At 43.9% G+C, this 6,427-nt stretch overlaps 1 long non-coding RNA gene across 1 annotated transcript; it reads left to right on the forward strand.

The window, feature by feature from the left end:
• Nucleotides 1-249: 249 nt before the first annotated feature.
• LOC309865933 lies at nucleotides 250-4,597 on the forward strand. Its single transcript, XR_014312329.1, has 3 exons — nucleotides 250-313; nucleotides 2,758-2,838; nucleotides 4,481-4,597. It is a non-coding gene; the product is annotated as an uncharacterized lncRNA (long non-coding RNA).
• Nucleotides 4,598-6,427: the final 1,830 nt, after the last annotated feature.

Below are 6,427 nucleotides of genomic sequence, written 5' to 3' on the forward strand. Positions count from 1 at the left end.
CTTAAGGTAACTTTCGTTTCTCCTGACTTCCCTTATTTTTATAGTTTCATGTATTTCAACAGATTTTTTTCATATTCTATGAGCAACATTAATGGCCAAATAACACTTCTGTTGTTTAGCTAGTTATGTAGCAAAATACGGTTGTGCCAAAAAAAACAAGTTAAATCTGGTACTGCTTTGATCGTTAAATAGATACGTCACTATTACTCCTTATCGTGATGTGTTTGTGCCAACCTGGTTTTGCCTTTAGGTTGGCATGGACAAAGCCCTCAATCAACTTTCTGTGCCTTTGGGACAGTTACGAGAAGTTCTGGTAAGTCCCCAATTAATGAAAACAGTCTGCTGTGACGCCTGTTGTCCTCGTCAGCTTTTCTCTAAGAATTCTTTTCATCTGTTAGTTTGGTGGTACTGGTGGTTGTATTTTAACGGTTCATGATTATAATATTCACCTTCAGAAGAGTTGTAAATGATTTTGTTTTTGCATATGCTAAAAACCTAAAAAAACATGTTCGATTTGAAGAAGACATATTCTCAGAGTAGACAACCTTAAAATATCAGGGGAGAGGAAGCATATTTCCAAATTCAACTTATTAATGCCACTTTGGTCATATATAAGTGGTTTCTAACTTACGAATGACTTGTATTTTAACAGTTTGTAATCTTGTAAATATCCCCCCCCCCACCCCACGTAATCTACGTGTGGTTAGGTTCCTGGGCTGATCTACAAAAACTGTGTAATCCCTAATGGAACTGAAGGATAATATAAATAAAATGTAATACTTAATAAATGTTACATTTGCATGTTCTCTCAGAAAAATCTCTGTTGTGGGAATGGGACTCCCCACCTCTAAGCCATTGGGAATAGGAACTCCACCTGGGTGAACAGTGGAGGGGCAGTTGTGGCATCACTTCTTACAGAAAACTGTGCTGCCCTGTCTCCCCTCCCGCCCCCCCCCCCCCGTCTGTGTCTGGTGCCCTGACTTACGGCCTCTGTCCATTCTGATGCCCTGTCGTAAACTTGTCATAAACGACACCATCCTTCCTTGTGTGTCTCCTCTAGCTTGAGTGGCCTCTTGCGTCCCTCCCCTAAGACAGTGCCTGCATCCTAGAGAGAATATAAGGAGAACATAATTTAAGTGAAGACACAGTACATGGTTAGAACCAAGAAAAATGCGGAGTAATGGAAATATCAGTGCTGAGAAGCCTAGGGGAGGGGCAGGCAGGAAAGAGTTCGTGAAACAGGTAAAAATCTTGAGTTGTGCCTTGAGTTGTAGCCAATACTTTCCATGGTTTATGTCTCATTTGAATTTTACAAAATCTTGTTAAAGATACTTTTCCTTGGAATGGAAGGGATTTTCATGGTCCGCTGTTGGATTCCACACCAGCCGCTGTGGGGCTCTCCCACTGCCTCCTTGGTGTGCCTCTTCCTCCAGGGGCCTCATAGTGGTGTTGTTTCCCAAGCCTAGCCTTCCTTTGGCCTCACACTCTTCTCTTGAACCCCCTTCCTGGAGGCAGATTTGCTCTACTTACACAGGCTCCCGTCCCGCCTCACCCCCTGCCATCACCGTATCCCCTCCCTTTTCCATGGCCTGTTTTTTTTTTTTTTAAAGATTTTATTTATTTATTTGATAGCGAGAGATCACAAGTAGGTGGGGAGGCAGGCAGAGAGAGAGAGAGAGATGGAAGCAGGCTCCCTGCTGAGCAGAGAGCCCGATGCGGGACTCAATCCCAGGACCCTGAGATCATGACCTGAGCCGAAGGCAGCGGATTAACCCACTGAGCCACCCAGGCGCCCAACCCATGGCCTGTTTTTATGGCCACTTTGGTCCTGCTCAGCCACAGGCCTGACCTGCCTTTCTGGTCCCAACTCTGAAGCTGTTCTGTGAGATTCTCAGACCACTGAGAGATACGACTATATCTGTCTTCATTGCATCCCTGTAGGCTGCCACAATACTGACGTCCAGGAGGAGTTTCATAATGTTGATGGAGTGAATTAATTCACCTTCCTGTGGAATTTTTGTGATATGCCTACTTCATTCTAGTTGTTTCTGTTAACCTTTGTTTTGGCCCTAATTCCTAATTATCTCTTTATTCATTAGCTTCTGGACATGTTTCTCTACCTCTGTGCTCTGCCTTTTTCTGGTCTTCTGTTCTTCATTCTTGATTCCTGGTATTTCCATACCCACATTTCATCATCATGCATCAGTGCTTTGACATTCTTTCGTTCTCCAAAATATGCAGAATCTAAAGACTTCATCTCAGTCAAGTTGGCCCTCCATTCCTATTTCTGCTTCTCTCCAGAAGGAAGCCTGCAGTGCACATGGCTGTGTGCCTGTCTGACCCTGCCCCTGAGTGTGTGTGCACTTACATCTGCTCCCCATCCCCTCCCCACCTCGGCAGCTGTGTACACATGGCTTTCAGAGTCCGATTCGAGCCCCGTCGCATTTCCAGACTCTCCTGTACTTTGCTTCATATTATCTGTTCTCCATTCTAAGCCCCCTCATCCCCATAACTTTCACTGTATATGTCATTCTTCTTCTAGCCATGCGACCCTGCCTTCGTGTCATTATGCCCCCAGGTCATGAGTCCCCTCAACAGTAACTGTGTCTGGTATATCATGTTTTTTTTTTTTCTTGTCAATATCTGCATAGTACTGGTGCACAGGTATTAATTTCTGTGGAATTGAATGAGATGTAGGAAATTGATAATGTGACAAAACAATGTCTGTAATACATTTTCTTTATTGTTCTTTTAAAGAGTCTCAGGTCATCAGTCAGTGAAGGAATTCAGGCAGTAGATGAACGAATGTGTAAACAAGAGGACATAAGGAAGAAAAAGGTACCCTCCAGTAGATTTCTTATGCTGCATGCCAGTTGAAGCCCTCTCCTCTTGTCTCCGCGAACTTGTCAGCACTATTCAGCTTTTTTTCTTTTTTTTTTTAAATTTAGCTTTTTTTCAAAGCTCTCACGCATGTGCATTTTATGCATTATGTCACGTTATCTACCTGAAATAAGAAGACAGAATTTCAGAGGTACCCACACGATCTCAAGATCACCCACTTTTTCCAGAACAAGAAACAGTGATAACTGTTGTCGGTGCAGCGCTTGACAGTTAACGACTGTATAAATTGTCAGCGGCCCTGTAAAGAAAATAGGCCTATATTAGAGACTAGGGGAGAAGTGGGCTTTCCAAAGCAAACTCAGGATTCTGCCGTAGGTTTGCTGTTATTTTCTGATCCTGTGTTCTTTATGTTCTGGTGTTCACTTTAATTTTTTCAATTCCCAGTAGTTAGCATGCGGTGTTGGCTTAGTTTCAGGTGTGTGAGACAGGCAACGGCTCTGTACATCTGAGGGCTCACCCCGGGAGTGTGCCCCTTAGTGCTATCTCCAGTTCCAAGTGTCCCCGATATCATTCATGATCATAACGATGTAGGGGCACAGCGGGCATTGGGAGTCTGGGCTTCTGACTCTCGCCTGCTGCTCTGTACAATGTTTTCTATGTGTATTATTAGCATATTTGTTAAAATCTCAGTGGGGAGAAGCCTGTTTGAGGGACCTTCTGTTTAATTCGCTTCTGGATATCCTCAGAGCTTTTGTCCAAAGAAAGCTTGTCGTGCGCTTCCAGACAAAACAGTAAGCTTTGTGAGAGCAGGGTGTATTTCTTGCTTTATTTTCTCGTGCCCCCCCCCCCACCCCCCGTCGGAATGAATATCGAGCTCCCAGGGGTGTTCATTATTATTATTATTTATTGAATGGATGACTTTGTATTTTTTTGTTCTTTAAGGATGAGAGTTTTCATAATGTCCCTCAACCTCTTTAATAATATTTGTAGTGTAAAAGGTCTTTAATGATTTGGTGCTTGGGCATATAGGTATATGCACATGTAAACTGAGAGGGCCAGTACAATCGGAAGCCAAAGTTAAAACATGAATAAAGGGCCATAAGAAAACAAATGGAGGGGCGCCTGGTGGCTCAGTTGGTTAAACGTCCGACTCTTGATTTTGGCTCAGGTCATGATCTCAGGATCATGAGATTGAGCCCCGCATTGAGCTCTGTGCTCAGCAGGATGTCTGCTCGAGATTCTCTCTCTCCCTCTGCCCCTCCCCTGCACGTGCACATGCAGTCTCTCTCTCTCTCAAATAAACAAATCTTTTTTAAAAAAATAGGAAAGAAATGCCCATAGAAAGATTCAGGATGGGGAATAAAAGAAATAAGAGTATAGAATATGAGAAAGCAAAGTCTAGGGTTTTTTTTTTTTTCTCTATAAACTTGCAATAGAATATGGAAGTATGCTTATTCTAGAACTAAGATTTGCATTCTTGAGAATTCTGTGTTTCATAGAAATATTCAAAATATAGCATGCCCTATATATTTGAAGTTAACTTTTGGTCTTATATTTTCCTGCATTTAGCATGGGAAATAAAGATGATTAAGAGTAAAGATGGTGACGTTTTTTGTTTGCTTAATTTTTATTTTTATAGATGTGTGTGTTGAGGCTTATACAAGTTATTTGATCAGTTGAAAAGATTGAAAAAATCTTAAATTCACAAAGTTCGAAAGAAACCTCTGCACTAGAAGCAAGCAGGTAAGCATTTTTTTTTTTTAACTAAGTAGCACATAAATTAATACTTCACATCCAATCTAATTAGGCGGGGACGGCTTAGTTAGAATTCATTTCTGAACAAGAAGGAAATCCAGGTTTGTGGCTAGAATGTAGCTCCAGGAGAGTGGAGAGCATGAAATGGTGAAATCTATAACACGTTCCTATAAACCCTTTGGTTATAGACCACAGTTCCAACACGTCATTATGCTTGCAGTGTAAAAGTATATTTGGAATCACCTTCCCTGAGGACTAGCAAAGTCCTGTTGATCTTTAAGGCATACCTACCATTCATCTTGGTTTTTCTCCATCTCATTTTTTTTCCTAGACATGCCCAAAGTATTACCATTGATGTATTTTGCACCAGCATTATATTATTATGAAACAGTATAGGACATATCCAGTTGAAATTTACAAACAGGAAAGAAAAAACTTATGAAATAGGAAAAAGATGATGGCTCTCTTTGTTATACTGTGATTGTCTTGTTCCCTTCCTGGTGTGAATTTTCAATCAGCCAGGGTAGATGAGTGACTCAGAAAATGAGTAGTTAGGTCCTGTCAGCACTGTGAGACGCACAGTGGTGCAGTGGGAGTAGCCGGGGCTGGTCCTACACATACCAGCTGGGCTGCCTGCGTCAAGGTCGCCTGGTGCCCTGAGTGCTCTGTTGTGTGACGCTAATAGTCCCTACCCTTGCAGGCGGAGTTAGGTTTCTAAATTTTCGGAATTAAGGTTTTAGATTTGGAAGGAACTTGAGAGACCATATGCTCCACATGTCTCATGATGGAGATTAAGAACGGACACATCCCAAAGGAAGCGATTCTCTGGTCCTAGGTCTCTGTCCCCTTTCACATCAAGGCATTCAACTAAGTGGTCAGCAGCCTCCACTGTGCTTCTGTCTCTAGCCCGTTGCACTCGTGCTTCTGCCTCGTTCGTCCACACTTAGCAGACAGTCTGCACGCGGCCCTTCTGCAGCCCGTGTGTCTCCAGCGGCTCTGCTTCACTGCGGCCCTTGGCAGCGCCTGCAGCCCCTCCAGCCCCACCAGCCATGTCCACGTTCGGCCCCTGGAGAGCTGGCCCTCCAGTGTTCTTCCCGTCTTTGCTGTTGCTGCTGTGCTCCTCGGATAGAAACACCTCAGTGAGCTCTGTGTCTACAATCCTGTCCCTTTGCAACACTGTCCTTGATAAACAGACATTGTGCGCTTTCTTGCTCAGAATTACCTTGGAGGACTTTTTTCTCCAGAAGAGCAGCTCTGAGCTCTAGAGTCAGGAAAGCCAGAGCAGTGTCAGCGCACAGTAAATCCATCATGCTCTGCCAGGCCCAGAAATGCCGAGAAAAGGATAAATAGGAAATGCGCATGGGATCAGTCAGTAGAGGTTGGGATTAGGCGTGCCAAGCACTTGCCTTCCCTCCACACCAGTTTTGATGCTCTGGGACGGGGCACACCATGGCAGGTCTCCAGAGATTTTGGGTTTTCTTACAGTGTGTTTCCTCACTACCTGACTGCCCATCCTCAGATGTGGGATGCCTCATAGAGCCCAGCAGGGGCTTTGGGGCCTTTGTTGTGGTTTTTTTTTTCTTTCACTGTTCGACTTCCTTTTGAATGGGGTTGGTGCTTTCTAATGTGGGGGGCAAGAGGGAAGTGTATCCAGTCCACTTGATGGCAGATGCACTGTGAGTGATTTCTCACCAGCTCCCGGAGCACCGAGCTTGCTCTTTCTGCCATTGGGTAAATTTAAACTTGGAGTCCACTGCTCTGAGCGATTTCCCAGGTTGCTGCTAGGCGGTCAGTTTTAGCTGATTGAGGAGACAGCAGTAGTTGGTACTGG

Source organism: Mustela nivalis (genome assembly GCF_964662115.1).
Source record: "Mustela nivalis genome assembly, chromosome: 5".
NCBI classification, from domain to species: domain Eukaryota; kingdom Metazoa; phylum Chordata; class Mammalia; order Carnivora; family Mustelidae; genus Mustela; species Mustela nivalis.